The sequence below is a fragment of the Columba livia genome, chromosome 1, assembly GCF_036013475.1.
Source record: "Columba livia isolate bColLiv1 breed racing homer chromosome 1, bColLiv1.pat.W.v2, whole genome shotgun sequence".
In the NCBI taxonomy this organism is placed as follows: Eukaryota; Metazoa; Chordata; class Aves; order Columbiformes; family Columbidae; genus Columba; species Columba livia.
Window position 1 is genome coordinate 148,771,195 of NC_088602.1, and position 21,586 is coordinate 148,792,780.

At 39.7% G+C, this 21,586-nt stretch overlaps 1 long non-coding RNA gene across 1 annotated transcript in view; it reads right to left on the reverse strand.

The window, feature by feature from the left end:
• Positions 1-972: 972 nt before the first annotated feature.
• The window catches only part of LOC135575925 (uncharacterized), a 48,427-nt gene continuing 27,813 nt past the window's right edge, over positions 973-21,586 (reverse strand). Inside the window, exon 3 of the long non-coding RNA XR_010467377.1 lies at positions 973-21,354. This is a non-coding gene — a long non-coding RNA (uncharacterized LOC135575925). The remainder of the gene's footprint in view (positions 21,355-21,586) is intronic.

The following is a 21,586-nucleotide window of genomic DNA, read 5'->3' on the forward strand; positions in this document are numbered from 1 at the left end:
CTGGGGCCAGTACTGTTCAAAATATTCATCAATGACTTGGATGAGGGACTAGAGTGCACTATCAGCAAGTTCACTGATGACACCAACCTGGGAGGAGTGGTTGACACGCCAGAAGGCTGTGCTGCCATCCAGTGAGACCTGGAGAGGCTGGAGAGCTGGGCGGGGAAAAAATTAATGAAGCATAACAAGAGCAAATGTAGAGTATTGCATCTGGGCAGGAATAACCCCAGGTTCCAGTATAAATTGGGGAATGATCCATTAGAGAGCAGCGTAGGGGAGAGGGACCTGGGGATTCTGGTGGACAGCAGAATGACCATGAGCCAGCACTGTACCCTTGTGGCCAAGAAGGCCAATGGCATCCTGGGGTATATTAGAAGGGGGGGGTGGTTAGTAGGTCGAGAGAGGTTCTCCTTCCCCTCTACTCTGCCCTGGTGAGACCACACCTGGAATATTGTGTCCAGTTCTGGGCTCCTCAGTTCAAGAAGGACAGGGAACTGCTGGAGAGAATCCAGCGCAGGGCAACCAAGATGATTAAGGGAGTGGAGCATCTCCCTTATGAGGAAAGGCTGAGGGAGCTGGGTCTCTTTAGCTTGGAGAAGAGGAGACTGAGGGGTGACCTTATTAATCTTTATAAATATACAAAGGCTGAGTATCATGAGGATGGAGCCAGGCTCTTCTCAGTGACAAACAAAGGTAGCACAAGGGGTAATGGGTTTAAGCTGGAACATAAGAGGTTCCACTTAAACTTGAGAAGAAGCTTCTTCTCAGTGAGGATAACAGAGCACTGGAACAGGCTGCCCATGTGGAGTCTCCTTCTCTGGAGACATTCAAAACCCACCTGGACACCTTCCTGTGTAACCTCATCTGGGTGTTCCTGCTCTGGCAGGGGGATCGGACTAGATGATCTTTCGAGGTCCCTACCAATCCCTAGGATTCTATAATTCTATAATTACTACTGTTCTTTACTAGAACGTCAGACTTATCCTTTATTTAACATCAAAGGCTTTCAGCAAGGATGAATGTGTACACATATAAAAGGAGTGAAAGCTCGGTGTTTTGCAACAGACCACACAAACACGCTTTAAAAAATGAGTTTATTGGAAAAGACTGCAGCTGTCTCATAATATTAAGAACACCAATCAATAACGTAGGAATATGTGATATGAACATAATTATGTCCTAATATATCTTAAAAAAACTTTGAAAATATTTCTAGGCAGTTATTTGAATCTGAGAAATGGCACAGGCAGAACACACTGAAAAGCTAAAACTCGTTGCTTTTTTTGCAAATAGGTACACTGCTTCCATGAAAAGTCATGTGATGTGCCAGAGGAACTACTAGCAACTTAGAGTTCATTCACATGAATATTTATGGTTACATGACACCAGTAGTCTTCTGCCAGTGGGCACCAGTAATATTGGAGCAACAATAGATTACGATTTAAAAGAGCCCTACTCTCGTAGCTTAGAAACTGGGTGATGATTCTGAAATGCAAAGTGAGCATCTCAGCCCGTACTGCAAAACAAAAAACTACTGGTTATATGACTTACTTGAGAAGCTGCTGAAAGATTGTTTCATTTAATGGAAAACAATATTCTTTCAACATATTAGACATTGTAACGTAACACAAAGGAGGTCTGGTATTTCCTGGCATTAGCCATAGGATATGAGTTGGGTCACAAAAGACCCAACCACTGGATTTAGTAGCAGAAAGAGATCTGGGGTTGTTGATTGACAGTCAGCTGAACATGAGCCAGCAGTGTGCCCAGGTGGCCAAAAAGGCCAACAGCATCCTGGCTTGTATCAGGAATAGTGTGGCCAGCAGGACTAGAGAAGTGATTGTACCACTGTACTCGGTGCTGGTGAGGCCCCTCCTTGAATCCTGTGTTCAGTTTTGGGCCCCTCATCATAAGAAGGACATTGAGATGCTGGAGAGAGTTCAGAGGGGGGCAACGAGGCTGGTAAGGGGCCTGGAGCACAAGTCTGATGAGAAGAGGTTGAGGAAACTGGGGCTGTTTGGCCTGGAGAAAAGGAGGCTGAGGGGAGACCTTATCGCTGTCTACAACAACCTGAAAGGAGGTTGTAGCATAGAGGATGTTGATCTCTTCTCTCAAGTAACAAGTGATAGGACAAGAGGAAACAGCCCCAAGTTGCACCAAGGGAGGTTTAGCTTGGATATTAGGAAAAAAATTCTTCACGGAAAGGGTTGTCAGTCATCAGAACAGGCTGCCCATGGAAGTGGTGGAGTCACCACCCCTGGAGGTGTTAAAAAGGTGCTTAGGCAAGGTTCTTAGGTTCATGGTTTAGGGCTAGAGTTAGGTTATGTTTGGACTCAATTTTCAGGGTCTTTTCCAACTGAAATGATTCCATGGTTCTATGATTCTAAATTATATCCCCCTTGCCCTCCATGTATTTTTTAATCTTGGAAAATTTGATAAGAAAAGCAACTATTTTAACCAAAACCAACAACTATGATACATGAATTCAAACAATTAGTAAAGTACAAATTAATACCTATAGAAGAAGAGATAGGATAAACTCTCAGAATTCCCCACACCCAGAAGCAATATTTTGGATCTCTATTAAAAATAATTACTTCTGAACCTTCAAGGTTTACCATCACAGGGTCACTCTGCCCTCTGAATCACATGGGGCTTTCTAACCAACTCTGAAAGAGGAAGCACTGCTGCAATTCATACTTTTTCTTCCTGTGGCTTTCCTTTTCTAATGGCTGCATGAGCTTGTTTACATTTGTTCTCAAGAAACAGAAAGCCAGCTACTCCTGATGCTCTCTTCTGAGAGGATTCACCATCATGAGTGCTTATAAAAAAGGGCATTGTTAAGATCATCAACTTATTCCCTTAGCAGAAGTTCCATTGATTTGCTTGAAATATTAGACACACTCATGGTAACTATTGTGTATTCTTGGAGTAAGTTTTCTGCCCTATTCGTCATTCTTGATGTATAGTTCTTTTGGGTAACCATGGTTAAACACTTTTGGTTCAACAAACCCACTACATTCTGGCACTGAAACTTTTGTTTTCTGCTCTCAAGTCTATAACATCATCTTTGTACATGGAGACGTAAGATATGTTTTGCAGTAGTGTTCCATGTGAATAAATTTGTTAAACTCTCAAGAATATATTCTCATAACTTAACTATTTCTGCTAACCCATGCAAATAATCAAAAGAGGTTGGCTGAAAAAAGCAGAAATTTATAGACTGCTGAACACAATCAGTTATAAATTCATCTGGAATCCCATATGTGAGGGAAGGGGGGTTCACTACAGATGTATAAACAGTTGCTTTACGAAATGTAACATACAGCAATTTAAATTTAAACAAGACCTTTTTCCATTAAAAATGAAATAATTCATACAAATTATGAAACAAATTGACAGAAATGAGCAAGATCTTCCTATTGTTTCAACTTCTTGCTTGTTTTCCAGTATTCTGTTCCTTAGAAACATGTTAATGCTTAAACCCTGATAATGTAGTCAGGTCCTTGAAGTAAAGAAAGCTACACCTTATGAAACCTAAGGAGCAGAAAAGATTATTTAAAATTCCATTAGCACCTCTCCAACAGTCAGCACAGGCACATGTTGACACTACCTAGTGACACCCTCCTGATCTCAGCATGTTCCATCACACTTTCAACACCTTTGCAAAAATCTATGCTTATGCAAGAATCTCTCTGAAAAGAGCCCTCACAGACCACTTCATGTTTCCTCTCCTAATCATGGATATTCTAATCATGCCCTTTTCAAGCCAGGATTTCACATTGAAGGGTTTTTTTCAATTTCATGGACATTTTCTGAGGGTAAAAGGGCTATCTGTAAAGTAGTTTCTATCATATAGGTTCCTGTGCTATATGGTCTGTTTTTACCTCAAGTGATTTACAAACACATTCATGAAACCACTCATAAATCCATCCAATCCAGCTGGATTTCCCAATCTGCATATAATTCTATTGCAGTTAAATCTGTGTTTTGAAATGATATGCCCTCTGACTATTTTCTTTCAGAAGGGCAGTCCCTAATCCACATAAACTTGATCAACTTGGACTCTTCCTTAAACCGAGAAAAATGGATTTCAGCTCCTCTGTGGCAGTTCCCCAAGTCTTTCCCCTTGCAGTCGTAACAGCATTTGCTATTGTCCTCTAGCGATATGCTCAGTGGAATATTTATGGTAAACCAGAGAATAGGTTTGCTTAGAAACAGCAATGAATCTGTGAATCTCTGGGTGGTCTTTTTCATTTGAAGTCTTTCCATTTGTCCAGTTACCTTACTTACATTCAGTCAAATTCCTTTGTCACAATGCACAGATCACAGTAGGTTTCCCAAATAACCAGTCTTACTCGTCCCAATTGGATATTAGTTCTCACTCAATTTAAGGCTTTTTTTGCTTGGCATACATTACATAGATTTTCATAACACATAATAATTTCTGTCCCAAATAAGCACATCATCAATCAATATTTCCAGTCAAAGAGATTTTTGTGCATCTTATGTGTCAGTGGAATCCTGCAGTGAAAGCACTTGAACTTATTTGCCCAAGGAGAAGATTCTAACTCAAGATGTCAAGATCATAGGCTGGAGGGAAAAAATAAAAATAAAAATAAAAAAATCTAGGTTTGGCCTTGTTGGCTCTCTCACAGGCTAAGAAAGAGCTTGTTATAATAACTTCGCCTCCTTGCATATATGTATATGGTGGCCACACCATGATTTCAGTCAGCTGGCACCTGAATTCATTCAGTACCTTCAAATTTTTCTAACCCTTTTAATTTTATTCCACAAGGCACTGAAATGATTATTTGTACCGCATGTATGTTTTGGAAGAAAACTAAGATCTGTATTGGTTTTGTCTTACATCCTTAGTACATTTCTCACCATTAAATTACTCACAGATTTTTAAGACTATGTACATCCCATTCAGTAGATCTGTTAAGCACCTTCTGGCCATCAAAGTGGCAGTCAACTTTTTTTTCCACTGTTTTAAAAGCCAAGAGACTTCCATTTAACTTCACTATAGTAGTGTGATTTTTGCCACTAAGGCTGCAATTATCTTTGCTACATAAGAATAATTTTTCAGTTTTAATACAAAATAGCCACTAACCTTCCTGTTAATTGTTTGATAGTTTAATTGCACTATTTTGCAACTAACTCTCCAGGCACTGCTGGTGTCACAAAACACTATTTTGAAGAAAGTAGACATAGCACAACAGAAAATAATCACATCCATTGCACTCTACAGCTGCTCCACACCCAAGTTCCCACCATTCTTGGAAACAGGAGGCATAGAAACAGATTGAGACTCACCTCTCTTTCCTTTGTGCTGTCCCAAGGAGCTTCTCACCCGGATGTTTGAAACTTTTGTCTGAGAAAGCCATTTTCCTTACTCTCTGCATAGAATTACAGAATCACTTCAGTTGGAAGAGACCCTCAGGATCATTGAGTCCAACCATAACTTAACCTAAGTGGCCCAAGAAAGCGCATAAACCCTGCTCAGCAGGAACTGTCAGTATTAGGACAGTCAACCAATGGACCAGGTCACCTAGGGAAGTTGAAGGTTTTCAAGGTCAGACTGGATAAAGCTGCAAGCAATCTGGTCTGATCTCAGAGCTGGCCCTACTTTGAGCAGGAAGCCCCTTCCACCTTGAATTATTCTATGATTCTACATTTCAAGACGTGTTAAAGATATAACTCCTTTGTTACTGAAGTTACAGACAAAACACAAATTTAATTGTGACAATCCTCCTAAAAGCCTTCTAGAGGTTCCATCATCCCAGCATGCCTTGACATAGAAAGTCTGCATTTTCTTTATTCAGAGCTAACATTGCAATCAGCTGTGGATATTAGCAATCTGGGTGTCTGTTAAGGATGTGCCAACTAAAATGTTATTCACAGATGTATCCGCTTTACACAACAAGAAGCATGCAGTACTCTTCCTCTGATTACTGACCCATTGTTATGATCATTCAGACAACAAATGAGATAGCTATTACTTTCTAAAAACTTTTTGCATCTCGGTTTTAGAGCAGAAATATGCCAGAAAGCAAGGTCTGAATCAAAACACAGGATTATAGGAATGTGGTCTGGAAGTCCCAAAAGAAAACTTAAAAGCATACACATATTACTCACAGTTTATGAAAGCTCATATATCATGGATACAAGTGCAAATCCTGACTCTGCTGATGCCAATGGGAATTCAATAAGAAAGTCATGTTTTCACCCTTGCCCAGAGAACCTTATCCTGCTAATATCAACATACCTTAAAGCTTTTTCAGATATAGTGAAATTAAACATGCATTAAGTATTTGAAAGATTAGGGCCTAAGAGCTGAAATATGCTTTTGGTTCTGGACAGACAAAGTAATAAACTGGACCAGAATCTAAAATAAGATCTAAATCTAACAACCCTCTTCTGTGAATTCGTAGACTTGTAAATATCTGTAAAGATCTGAGCAGTTAAACTGAAACTATTACATATGTGAGTAGCTTTAGCTTTTGTACCACTTTTTTGGAAATTTTACCCCAAATATGCAAATAATTTAGGTTGATGCCCTTCCTAAAAAAGCGTTCCAAGTTGAATACTGAAGTGGTTTTAGAACTAGAGACTTACACATTGAAATATAGTTACTCACGTAAGTAAAACCACTGACAGATATTGCAGTGCGAAATCAAGACTGTAATTTTCCTACCTATCTATCCAATGTATAAAATGTTTTAAGTTTTCAACATGAAAAATACTGCAATTACAGATGTATTATTTTTGTTTTCATTTTAACTATTGTGTCAAGGTTTTTTTAAAATACAGTTTTGCTTACATAAAGGCATCATTTAGCATGCATGTTCACTAGCTCCATGTCATCTAAGAAAATTTGCATTGATTTTTTATTTTATATATGAAATTTATACACCACAATTACAGGCAGGCAAATAAAAAATGAAACTAAGATAGCAATATAGCAAAATACTGTGCCCAAATATGTCTTTAACAAAGAACTGTCAAATCTTAGATTCCCAATAACTGACAGGAATAATTCACTCAAACTCAGAATCTTTACGGAGATGAGAAAAGATAATTCTAAACAATAATCTCCTACAAAAGACTCAAGCCTATCCTATTAGGATGTGTTCTTCCACATTCTTGAAGTGTGAAACATTTCCTGAGTTCAATTTTCATCACAGGTCTCCTTCTGGAATCTATGCTTTTAAATGCTGACCTTTCAGCTCAGTTCTCCCTTCTAATTTCTTTTTTTTTTTTTTTTTCACAGTCTTAAGACTTTGATCTGATTTGGTTCATCTGGCTCATTGTTGGAGTCTCATTTTGAGATAGTCTCTTAATTCTTAGATGAATTTTATGACCCCTAATGTCACTATATGCATTGGTGGAAGTAGTTTACTATGACCACTGCAAAGCAATAGTTTATGATAAAGTTTTATTTCACCTTTATTACCATAATCATTACAGCCTTTTTTTTTTGTCATATGCTAGACATTTTAAAATTATTTCTAACATCTCCTGGTTTTGTCTCTTATAGGCATAGATTGTGAGCTAAGGCAGTTGGATAAGGCCATAAAAGTGTTTTGTCACAGTAATATACTGTTCCTCTCTCTAAAGTCACTCCTTTAGAAGGTGCTGGGATTCTGGCAGTCACTGTGAATTACTCTTTGGTCATATCCACAGTGCTAAAACAGTGTTCCCAAGCACTGCTCTTGTTATGGTATTTGGCTGTATTGTCCATCTGTTCTCAGAGTGCAGGCCTTTTGTGCAGGTTTAATCAATGAAGTCAAGTTTAGTCCATGTTTTCACTGCTAAGTAGTCTTAGGGATAGTCTCAAACCTTTGCTACACAACTGACAGTGTCTTTTTGTTCTGATATATTTGCACCTTGTCAACTCTGAAACCTCCGATTCTGCCCTATATCAAAAGTTTGACTCAATTCAGAACCATCAAGATGCTTTAATCAAATACAAACTGTCTCCAGTGGATAAGACCATCAAGGCTCATGCTCACACTCTGTGAGGAAGTTAGGTATGTCTGAAAGCCCTAAGGGCAACACACAAAACTTACTTTGACAGGATCCAGACAAAGACATTTCTTGAGCTCTTCCTTCATAATTTGTGACAACAAGCAAAACCTGACACTTGGTTCCCCCTCTAACAAAAGTGCAGTCCAGGAATGAGGGCTACACTGCTGTGATTAGGCTGGTCTTCTACCAGATCACAAATACATGCTGCTGCTTTCACCTAGTCCTACAGAGGTGGCACCAAAATCAATGGGCTTCTTTGCTTATCACTCTTTGTGGCAGGAAAACGTGCCCTTATACCTCTTCACTCTGCTTTCTTTACTTCCCCCACGTGGCTTTACTACACGTGTGGTAGCTAGTCAACATCAGCCAAAATGAACTCTCTCTAAATACTTATGTGTGATGTGCCAGCCACATGATACCTTTGAGACCCTGGAGTCATTGCTATCTATTGTGCTCTCTGCCAGCTCCCTAACATACGTCTGGGTTTCAACCAGCCTTTCCTTTGAGGCAACCAAAAGATTTGGGCCTGCAGCAGCAGAGTTTACCAACACCAGGAATACAGAGTCCTAGTTGAAAAAGGGGAAAATTATACTAGGCACTTAATACAGGGAAATTGTTTTTCTGGGCGTATCTGAGAATTCTCTAGAACTAGGAAGGAGATAAAAAATTAGGCTTGCTGAGTCCTCAGCTAACTGCCCTTGAAGAAACAAAGAAAACAAAGACAAGCCTTTCCAACTCTAATCCTTACTTGTGCTTTAACATGCAAAATAAATAAATAATAAAAAACCCCCAACAATAAATTCCAACATGGTCTTTCAGTCCTTTGTCTAGGCCCCTCTCCTCTGCTCAGCAGGTACTTCTACCCTCACCCTTAGTTCCTATCAGAGATTCTAGCCAGTGCCCAAGATGGCCTTGGAGGTGGTTCACAAAGGTCTAGGAATTGTAAAGAGTTGTCTGTAGAGAGCATAAGAGCAAGGACATCTGCCAGCAATTTCTACCCTGACTGTTCCAGAAACCTGGCAGAAATTATGTGGCATCAGTTTCTGCTTTGATTAAGGGCATATCTCACAACTTCATGTGTTCACTACCTCCAAGTATTCATTAAAAATTTAGCCAATTACCCTTTGTGTTTCTGCTGTGGTTAAACACAGTTTTGGCCCTTGGGTAAAAAATCTCATCCCTCAAATTCACTTGTTCTTCTGTCTTTGATTAACCTACGCTCCAGACTTCCAAAGCAATGCTGTTCTCCATCCCACATGCTTCACTAAATTTCTGTGTTCTTTGACTCTCCACAGGTCTCTGACCTCCATATCTGTTATTGCTGCAGAGTCCTGTTCCCAGCATCTCCCTAATTTCTTCTGATTTGCACACAAACATGCCCACCTTCATCACTTCCTGCAATTTTTCACCACTGCCACAAGAGCTTAGGAAGAAATTCTCTTTGGATTTTTTCTCCCTCTTATGCCTGTTGAAAAGCAACTTCAGATGTTTTCAGAAAGACTAGTTAAGCAGTGAAGCAAAAAAGAGGCATTTTCTTGCTCAGAGGAGGCAGAGAGTGGGAACACAGGGAGATACGTTAGCATGTTGTGATCTTCCTATTCCTTCTTGTTAAGGGGAGAGGCAAAGACCTTTGCCTACTTGTTCTAGTAACCCCTACTAATTGCTCTCCCAGGCAGGTAACCGCTTAGAATGACTGCCCCAGACAAGACTGTCATTCCATGAAGAGTCAGAAAAAGTTGTGTTATTGACCAGAACACGGAACGTTATCCTTCATCAAAATGCTGTCACTTATGAAAACATTGCAGGAGTTCTCAAAACTCTATTACCATATGTTTTCTTCCAAACTACAAGTTTTTCATTTAGAACTGTTCTATCCAGAGTCTTCTTCTAGAAACAAGTCATAAGGGATCAATGGAAACATACTCCAGGAACAGAATAACTTGACTCCTTTGCATTTCGAAAGAAAAATGAAAGCCATCTTTTCCCTCTAGCAGAAAAAACAACAACATGAAATAGCTTTTACTACCACAGAATTACTGCCATAATAATTTCGATTTCTATTTCATTATGACCTTGACAACATGTAAAAGAAAGTTTTGATGGTCCAAGTTTCAAAGCAGAATTTTATAACAAGGGATTTGATTAGCCTTTGAGATAGACTTTGAAACCACAGAATTAAAGTGAAGAAGCTGGATTAATCACAGGCCATTACCTCAACAGCACTCAATTAAACTGACAAATCATGAGCTCTAAAGTATTTGTTGTTGTTGTTGTTGTTGTTGTTGTTGTTGTTGTTGTTGTTGTTGTTGTTGTTGTTTTTTAAATCATGTAAGTCTCTGGGGCTTGACCTTATTACACTTTTTTTGCACTGACACTGATGCCTAGAACATGCAACAGACGTAACTCGAAAATAATCTACATACATCACGTCAGAGGAGGATGCACACATACAGAGAGATTCAGGAACATGAACTCTCATAACTTGTAAAACAGTAAACTTACCTGGACTGTAGCCTTAGTGTTTGTTTGCTTGTGAGTTCCTTATCTATATTCTTCCCAGAAAAAAAAAAAAAATCATTTAAACCACTCAGCTTTCAGGTACAAAGGCTTTGAAGAAAAACAAATAAACAAACAGAAATTGCAGGGTAGCACAAGTGTAATGTACTTTTAAAGAATTAAGGTGTTCTGCCACTCACAGTTGCCATGAGTAGTAAAGGATTACATTTTCCTTCTCTTGGAATGGACACATTTCATAAAGTGTTTCTGGTCTTAAATTACCCCTTTAACATTCAAAACTGCAAGGCAGAAAGCTTTATGCATTGTTCCTTGGTCTTGCAACAAGAATGGAGGATTATGCATGAGGAAGACTTTCTAGGGATCAGCTAGAATTCTAACAACTGATCAGGATGCACAATATCTAGATGGATTGTCCCAGGTACCGAGCAGGGAAGATAGTATTTGTTTCCCCCTTCTCTCTATGAAAGGAAAACACGACTTTGTCCCTTTTTGGGAAAAAAACTTACTTTCATTTGTGTACACAGGTGCTGAGCCAAAGCCACTGAAATCAGCACAAATATTTGCATGGACTTCAGAGGACTCTGAGTCAGACCTATAGACATTTGATCTAGCTGGCACATGGAGGTGGGGGTAGAGCCGGGTACCTTGTTTTTTTCATGGTCCTTTGCCCTCCTGCTCATTCCATTAGGTGAGAAGTCCCTCACCACCAGCACCCAGGCCAGGGCTGCTATCCCAGTAGTAAAAGTGCTCAGGGAACAACACGGGTGTCAGAGAAAGAAAGTGGGGGAGGGATGATAGGAAGCTTATTCCCCTGTGGTGCTGAGTAAGGATTGTGCTTACTGTTTCACATCTGATCACTACAAAACTATTTATAACTGTCCTTGTAGGCAAATATACAAGATATTAATGAATGCTATAGAGCAAACAGCTGAGTCACAATGTCCCACCCTCACATTCTCCAGCACTTTAGCTCAGCCATCTAGGAAGTGCCAGAAACTAGAATGCATTTTTATAAAAGAGAGCACTCATATCTTTTAGACAGCTGATGTTTGCCTGCTGCTGACTTCTGGAGTGGTATCCTTCTTCTCAATTAAGAGCGGTCACAAATATTCTCATAAACTCGGTAGTCATCCAACAGTGTGGTGGGAGCAGACAGATGTGTGACATGCAAGAGTCAGAACAGAACTGGCAGGTGAGCCAAGGAAGTTTTGGCTGTCCCTTGGAAAGAAAGACTTCTGCAATGTCATTTAAGCCTGCTCTGAAATCAGCTGCACTGCAGTGGCAAAAAAAGCCTACTTTGTAAGACTTCTCAGCCAGGAGGAAAAGACCCTGGGAGATGACTCTGAACAAATGGACGTTGCAAATTCAAATGCTAATTCTACTTGTTAGCTAGGAGTTAAATTCAATTGTGCAATAAAAGAATAATGCTTTAAACCTGACTTTGGAATCAAACAGCTCTGTTCTCATCTCTTTGTAAGTTCTGACAGCTTTGCCTGGCTGACTGACTGCAGTTGTTACCAACCTCAGCCTTAGCGCTCCATGTTGCCACTTGGGTTTTCTCCCATTTGATTACATGATCACCTCTAAAACACTGTTTCCAAGCAGAGCTGTTAACCAATAATGTGTTTTCCATTTGTCGGTTAAATAAACAACATTTGGTTTAACATTAATCAGTTGTTACATGTTTGTCCAGGAAGAAGCGACAATGAAGCTGAGAGAGTAAGATTTGTGATTAAAAACATTTCCCATCTGGTGACTGCAGAACTATTTATAATTGGCCATGTAGGACAACATGTAAGATACTAATGACACGAGAACATTCTGTAGATTAGATACGCCTTATCCCTGCTGCAGAATACTTTCCTGTGCACCTCATGATGGTTTTTATCCATATCGTTCCTACAAGGTAGTTTTAGATTGCACCCTCAGACCTCCAGGGGCATTACAGTTCCAGCAAGATTAGCATCACAACTGGTATCAGATTAGCTTGCTTGGAAAAGGGAATGGCATGTCCAGAGTTATGCAGGAGTAAGGGAAAGAATGGGGGTAGGAGGAATGTCTGGAGATGAGCGTGACAAAAATTTGGTATCCAGAGGCACATGGGAAACAGAGAGGATATTAATGTCCAACATGATTTATGAAGGAAAGCAAGTGTCCAGACCCTGCTGGCATGGAAAAATTTTCTGGACCATAGTACTTATATTGGTTTATCATTGCAATTTGTTTGTTTCTTTGTTGTTTGTGTGGGGGTTTCTTTATTTGTTTCTATTTAATATTTAGTTGCCATTACAACCCAAAATTAACAGCCCTACTTCTAAGCAATGTGAAGTAAGAACAAACAAGCCCATTCCACAGTGCAGGAAAAGATTGTCTAGGGAGGGTCAGGAAGCTGTGGATAGATAGGGTTGTAAACACAAAGGATAGACAGGGATGTTAAATCAGACCTAGTGTGAGTTAGTCTTTTAGGTCTTGGTTAAAGCAATAGCCCTATGGAAGCCCTAAACCCTGACAAGGTGTAGGTTTTATAAATTGTGCACACAGACTAAAAGGGCAATTGCAGAAGAAAAGGACAAAACAGAAAATACAGTGGATGGTAACAACAAATATCCTTCTTTAACCTTTCAGGAACATCATATTCTGAATATCATACCTGTCAGAATGCTGATCAGAGGAAAAGAAGTATTTGTAATGCCTCAGAAAGACATAGTACAGAGATCTCAGTCCAAGAGCACAAACCTGTCACCATGAAAGATGAATTTAAGTCCTTGGAACTCCACCTCATTCACAGCCTGTAAATTGTGGGACTGGGGATCCAAGATGCCTGTATCTTTTTAGATGTATCTGTGACAAAGGCCTTGATGCAAAGTTATCGAAAGTATTAACAAATGTGAATCTCCCATGGCAGACTATTCAGTGCACTTTAGGGACTGGAGTACAAAACACCAAGTTATGCCAGAACTTCCTTTTCCCTTTACTGTAGGTGTTCGTCTCTTCTCCCTTCGCAGACAAAAGGAGACAAAGTTTGAAATCTTCTTTCAAAGTGCTTCGATGAAGTATAACTCTTAACCAATACACAGAGTTAGTTCAAGTTACTAACTTGTGATTAATACTATTTTCTAAACTTTTTTACTTTGTTGCTGTTCCAGATTGCCAAATATTAGGGTGGTAGAAGATGGAGGATTTTACTCCTGTATAAGCTTTCTCGAAGTATTCCATTTCTATCATTTGGGATCAATACTATTCATTTTTGAAGCCAAGAGCTACTACTTCTCTGTCCTGCCATTTATTAGCTGAATGCACTTGGAGAGCCACCTTCTCATTGTTTCTTTTGCCCTAGCTCTCACAGGAAATTTTGAAGTGATCACATCTGGAGGCAAATAAATGCAATTTAGCCTGAAAAGGACTCCCAGAGTCAGATATATGGAGGCATGTTATAAACCTTTGACAATCTGTGTATTAAAAACAAACGGAACACACAGAATAAAGGCGTAAAACAGCTGAAAACTCATTCAAATCCAGATAGCTGCCAATCACTACAGGTTAGATTATTACTTTGTCTAAATTATCATTAAAAGTGGGAGCAAATTTCCAAGCAGCTCTGCAGAGGCTCTGCAGCTTTTGATCCCTGCTGTTCATGGCTGCTTACCTCTGCACAGGTCCACTGCAAGTGGAATCTTGGTTCTTCACATTTTTCTGTCCAGCACAGATCAGTTCATGCCACGAGTGTTTTAAGATTAACTCCTCCTCAGACCCCGTAGCAAAGATGCTATTTGATGTGGAGGCACATCTTCATCAGAGCCACCGGTGATTCCATCTTCTGGAAAGGTACATTTTAAACAGCAGGCTCTACCTAAAGACCCTCTTTAGTGATCCAAACTCTTTTGAAGGATAAACAGAAAGTCAAGCTAAAATACCATATCCACAGAGAACAATGTCAGCTAGAAATTAATGTCAGTGACACTTAATTTTTTTATACTTTAAAAATAATAATTCTGCAGGTTTTATTTTTAGGCCTGTTGAAAGGTAAGGCAATAGCTAAAATAACCTTCAACTTTTTATTTTACATAATTACATAAAAATTTGCTGAAAAACAAAATAAAAACATCTTAAGCTTTCCTCTCTATTATGTGATCTAAATGAAAAAAAAAAAAAAAACACACAAAAAACCCTAAAAAAACATAAAACCAAAAGCAAACAAAAACCAAAACAAAACAATAAAAACAAAAACCAAAAACCAAAGCATACCTTGCCTGCTACCTCGAGACCTCGAAGTTTAAGTTAACAGGTTACAGCTAAATCAGAGGCTTAAATAAGCTCAACAGAGATAGTCTAGATATTCCTACTATTACCCTGTTCATTTTTTAAGAAAGCCTACTGCAGATGCCTGTATAATAGCAGCCGTAAATGTCATTCAGAACTTGGAACACTGTATGGACAACAGAAATGGTTGAACACTAGAACAGGCTGACAAGCTTATGGCATCTCTGTCAATGGAGTTTTTAACTACGCAAAAAATTTTTTGTCCAGAATGACACATGCGTCTGGCCTTGGGTCAGAAGACATGACCTGTGTAGCCAACATGTGGTTGTTTTTCAGCTTATTTTCAATGAATTCTTTGACTGAAATAATAGATTTTTTTTCAAACTTTGAGTTCATAGTGGATGTGACTATGTTTACAATGTCACTTACTACACCAACCTCACAGAAAAGTCAGGAAATAGGACTGGATTTCCTGTATCATGAGAATCCAGTTTCCTGCTATCATGTGCTTTATATCATATGATCATTTTTCAGAAGCCTGTTGACAATCATCATTATACCAGTTGGTTTTCTTCTTTACCATGTCCCTTCCACTACCCTTTTAGATACTGACAATACAAAGGTAACTAAGATGGCTTTCTGATACTTCAGTGCATAACACAAGGCTAGCAAGAAGTAACCTGTCAGCAATAGTACTGAAAGGACAGTTTTCTGACTTTCCAGAGAAGGAAGATGTGTGGTAGACTGGTCACAAATCTGAATGAAAATAGAGCCATTTACTTGCAACTGATCATTTGGATTGTAGCTGAATTTATAACCACAGGTCAGATTTACAGGTATTCTTAGTTTGAGAGCAGAACATCACAACCACAGCTGTGCTTGCAAGATCAGCTCACAAGCAGGAGTAGCTTAGTGGATGGGAAATGCTGCCAAAGCATTTATCCCCCTGTTAGTTTATTTATTTATTTATTGTTGATACACACTGCAGTACAATGTTGCAGAACAATGTTACAAGGAAAGCTAGAGAACGGGAGGGTTCACAAGGTTATAATTGTGGTTTAAATCTTCCTTGGGAAGGTATGATACTTAATAAGTTTACTCCAGTTGAGTTCTAGAGAAATTGCTCTTGCAAGTCTATAAATCAACCAAGAATATTAACATTTCTGGAGGAACCTAGGACAGACTGCAAATGCAATAGAGAATAATTTTCCTGTTAGAGAATCCTATACATTCTTATGCGAGGTTATCATTCCCCAATAAATTTTGCAGGACTTCCCCATAAAAGGACATTATAAAAAGAAATAATGGGTACATACAGTGCTGGCCATATCAAAACAAGAATAATAATGGTCAGATTTTTTTAAATACATATCCAAACCAAAGTCTCCACCAATATAAATCATCCTGAATCAACTGAAGCTGATTAACAGTAGGTTGGAAACCCACTCCCAAATTCTGTCTTATTGGCACAGAAAAGATTTGCAATATTTATTTTTCTCCCTAAAGACTGGATTAATGTAAGCTGAATTTTTAAGCAAGGCCAACACATGAAGTTGAGGCTGACATACCATCTATTTGTCAGACTGGATGTGATCAATTAAAGATTTTTAAAATTCTTTTTTTAATCCCAGAAGATGAGTTTTGGTGGATTAAGCCTAGTTACAGGTTCCTAAAACATGGCACGCATTTCACAGCCTCCTTGTGTCATGCCTTTGTTAAATCTATAAATTAAGTGGCACTTGAAAAATATGCTCTCTTGACATTGCAAGACCTCTGACTCTTGAAAATGTTCCTGACCCAGCAGGATAAATAAAATGAAAAAGTAGAAGCAACAATAGTAAGGTGAATTCACTGGTGCAATGAAGGAGAAAAAGACAAAGACAAAAGAAAAGACAAAAAAAGGGGACAGGCTTTGTACCCAAACACATGTGACTAATCCATCCTAACATTCTAGTAGTTGCCAAAGGAAGGAGAAAATGAAGATGAGGTGTTGGCAATGGGTCAGAGAATGATTTTGGAAGCACGAATACTGGAGTGTTAGATGAAAGAAAATTTAAAAGCAGTGGGAGTAAAGTATTGGGTCACAGAGGGAAAAAATGGGCTGAGGAAGAAAGGTACAGAAAAAAACATCTGCAAGCAGCACTAGTGATGGGGGAGAAAAGAAGCAGGAGACACACACCCAGGTGCAGCATTGCCAAGCAGCCTGAAACGAAAACCAGCATCATTTGTGTGGGTTTTTTTTCTCGCTTTCGCTCATTAGATCAAAAGGAGAGCAGCAATGCAATCTGCTCTTTGTGCAGAGCACTTTCAGCCAAGGGAAGGAGAGTACACACACTGGAACATCTGTTCCAAGAAGCCACTTGAAAAATAATCTTATAATAGCATGGGGAAAACATCTGTGCAGCATTCACCAGACCACCAGTAGTGCAGCAGTGGAGGAGTAGAAGGGGGAAGGAAGACAGGAGAGAGTGAGGGAGACAAAGTGGAACAGGATAAGGTCAGGGGCAAGTACCCCAGTGAGGGGCATGACCCACATGTGAAGAAACTGCTCATTTGGTGTCTTTTCTCTTCTAATCCTCAGCAAGAGGCAGACAGATTTCTCACCCACTGAGCTGTGTTTATTGGCAGATATTACTCAACATGTGCAGCTTTGAAAAATCCCAAACTACAACCAATGTGTTTGAGAGGCTGCACGAAAAGCTCCCTGCCCTTGGCCTCTAGTGTAGCCCCCACCCCTTCTTCCTTGACTTGCTTTATCTCTGCTGATACTGGAATAAACATGCTGGAAAAACATTCACTGCTAGCTCAGGTGGAGACAACTAGGAAGCCAAAGCACATTTACACTGTGGGTGAATTTGATCTACTGTGTCTTTAATAAAAGATAGGGCCAATTGTTTTCACCTTCAGTCTGAAAGCAAGCAATTCAGAAATACATCCACCCTAACCATCACATAAACATGCACATACACATGCAGTATACAGTATGTTCTTGGCTTACCCCTCCAACTGTTTTATTTCAAGAGAACTGTACACTTATAGCTACCCCTGTGCAAACATCAATAGCATGACAGCAGTCAGGACACTTTTAGTCCCACCACATGACACTTTTTTCAGGAGTTTTCTAAGAAAAACTGTGTCAAATTTGCTCAGCCATTGTTTGACTCTAAGTTCTCTAAACAAGAATAGCCTTCCCAAAAGCATTTCTTCTTGCTGATGAAAAGAAGAAAGAATCAGCAGATCTTAAATATAAAACGTGCATACAAACATTTATGTGATGTGAATAGGTACATAAAATTGATCAGGGAGCTACTAGCAGCTGGAGTAATACCTGTGTACATGTAGGTGGATGTAAAGTTATGTTTCAGTGTAGACAGAAGAAAAAGGCCATTCACCCTAATCCCCATGTAATCAGACTTTACTGTGGGAAAAGTGATATGGAAATGAGAAAATCTGATTGATTTTAGAAGTTAATTGTTATGCTGGAGTAATGAGATACAGAGGCACATCAACAGTGGGCAGAAGAAAACATACTGCATATTAGGACACAGCAAAGTTTTGGTGTAGCTCTCCACAGACTCATGCATTGATAGCATATAGGGTAGTTAGATTGCTACATTGGAGCAGATCCCTGGGCAAAATGTACCCAGTTGCAGTTAGCGAAGTGCACCATGCAAAGCTCTTCTTTATACCAGTCTTGTCTTAATGCTGCTCTAGATCCCTGTGTCTTCTATAGCATGCTGAGAAAGGCAATAAGCAAAGAGACAAAAAAACAACAAACCAAACAAAAAAAAAACCCACAACAAACAAACAAACAAAACTCACAAAAACAAATGCAACCAAACAACAACCTAAAAAAACATGCTAGGAAGTTAGAAAGAAGAGCTGAGCAAGAGAGAGAGGAAGAGGCAGCTTCCCTCCATATTCCAGACCAATAAAATACTTAGGAAGTAGGCAAAATGTGATAAATCAGGAAACACCCAGAATCAAGACTTTCTTGTGTTTGATTCACAAGAAATCGATTATCTTGGCAAATTAATGTATGTATCACAAGCTTAAACAATGATAAAATGAATATCCCAAAAGAAAGCTACCTTGGTTTGATTATATTGGCCTAAAATCATACTTTCAGTTAGGCAGGTATGACTTGCTATGGAAACCAGGGCTTTGATTAAAAGCAGTTTCAATTCTGTCTTTTCTTTTGTGGGCCACAAATCCTGTAAACTGAGGTCATTTCCAGATAAGGATTGTAGGAGGGGGAGTCAAAGGAAATGAAACTGGATATATAGGTGGGGGCACACAATAAGGGCGTTGTAGGTAAAGATGAACAGCTTGAGTTTGACATGGCAAGTGACAGGAAAGCAATGGAGTGCTAATGTGTGGGAGGAAATGAATATGACTTTAACAGAAACATTTAGGACAGATGTGAGGGAGAGAACAGAGGAACTGTGGGGCCAGACAGGAGAAGATTACAGCAACTAAAGCAAAAAAACATCTGAGATACTGACAGCAACCTATTTTGGGAGTTTCCTCTTTTCTTTCTCACAGAAATTTAAGTGAGATGTTAGGTGTTATGTGAGTTCTAAGCCTTTAACAGCTCCAGGACTAATTTTATAATATGTTACAGTGTACTGTAATTGTACCATGGATTTTCAAAGAGAAAGCATCGTGCAAGACTGTATCTCCCTTATTCCCTAATCTCATTCATCTACATGGTTATCAACTGGAGGACCATCCAAGAGATCAATATTCAGAATACTTTTCCTCTCATTTAATTGGCAGAAGCATCAGAAATCCCACTCTTTAATCCCTTGTTTGGGAAGCATTTGCCCATGGTGAATCACACAATGTATTGCACCAGCATGATGTTATGCCTGTTTTCCTCTCTCTCTGAAAAAGCCTTTCATTAATCTAGACTTAATGGCCTATTAATATATTCCATGGAATCAGCATTTGGCAAGTTCTTTGCACAATACCTTTAGCGCAGGCTGGGCACTGGCATGTGAAGCATGATTACCTGCAGGAGGAAACAAATGTTTTCTCGATGTCCTTTGCATGCTAAAAGAACTCTTATTAAAATTTGGATCTACAGCATGATGCTTCAAATATTGGGAGAAATATCTTACTTTCAGAGTAGGTCTGAAGGAGATTCCTCATTTACTAGAAGTCTACTGAATGTTCTTGAAATTAGCTTCTCTTATGTCGAAGGTGAACCTGCTTCCCTTCTGAGGGAGTACCTATTTCCAACGCTCCCTTAGATTAATATGCAACAATGACACACTGTAAGGCTGTTACAGTTACTTGTGTACTGTATTTAAGTCAAAAAAGGAAAGAAAAACATGGAAACATGGAACCATAACCTAACTCTAGCACTAAATAACATCCCTAAGAACCTTGCCTAAACACCTTTTAAACACCTCCAGGGATGGTGACTCCACTGCTTCCCTGGGCAATGACTGACAACCCTTTCCATAATGATTTTTTTCCTAATATCCAATCAAAACTGCTGCTGACACAACTTGAGGCCTTTTCCTCTTGTCCTATCACTTGTTACTTGGGAGAAAAGAACAACACCCTCCATGCTACAACCTCCTTTCAGGTTGTTGTAGACAGCGATAAGGTCTCCCCTCAGACTCCTTTTCTCCAGGCCAAACAGCCCCAGTTTCCTCAACCTCTTCTCATCAGACCTGTGCTCCAGGCCCCTCACCAGCCTCGTTGCCCCCCTCTGAACTCTTTCCAGCACCTCAATGTCCTTCTTATGATGAGGGGCCCAAAACTGAACACAGGATTCAAGGAGGAGCCTCACCAGCACCGAGTACAGTGGCACAATCACTTCTCTAGTCCTGCTGGCCACACTATTCCTGATACAAGCCAGGATGCTGTTGGCCTTTTTGGCCACCTGGGCACACTGCTGGCTCATGTTCAGCCAGCTGTCAATCAACACCCCCAGATCCCTCTCTGCCAGGCAGCTTTCCAGCCACTCTTCCTTGAGCCTGTAGCACTACCTGGGGTTGTTGTGACTGAGTCCTGGGAAACACCAGTTGTGACTGGCTGCCAACTGGATTTGGCTCCATTCACCACAGCTCTTTGGACTCAGCCATCCAGGCAGTTCTTCATCCATCGTGCAGTACACCCATCCTGGCCCTGAGCTGACAGCTTCTCCAGGAGAATGCTGTGGGATACAGTGTCAAAGGCCTTACTGAAGTCTAAGTACACAACATCCACAGCCTTTCCTTTATCTACTTGGGGGGTCACCATGTCATAGAAGGAGATCAGGTTGGTCAAACAGGACCTGCCTTTCATAAACTCATGTTGACTGGGTCTCATCACATGGTTCTGGGTCTCATCACATGGTTCTTCTGTTGGTGCTGTGTGATGTTATTCAAGATGATCTGTTCCACGACCTTGCCCAGCACAGAGGTCAGACTGACAGGTCTGTAGTTCCCTGGATCCTCCTTCTGGCCCTTCTTGTAGATAGACGTCACGTCAGCCAGCTTCCAGTCAGCATTTTAGCATTATCTTCCTGCAGCATAACTACAACTGCTTCTGAAAAATAAAATCGGTGTTGATTAACAACGAAAAAAGTATAGTATAACCCCAGCAAATATATCGAACTTACATTCCATACAGATATTTTACTTTTTGAAATGGTGACCTGTAAATTTTCACAGACATACTACATTTGATTGTAAAAAAGAACAAATAGAACGATTTTTTAAAATATTACAGCCTTCTATTCCTCCATTATGATCACAAAAGCTTGGACTGCCTTATGAGT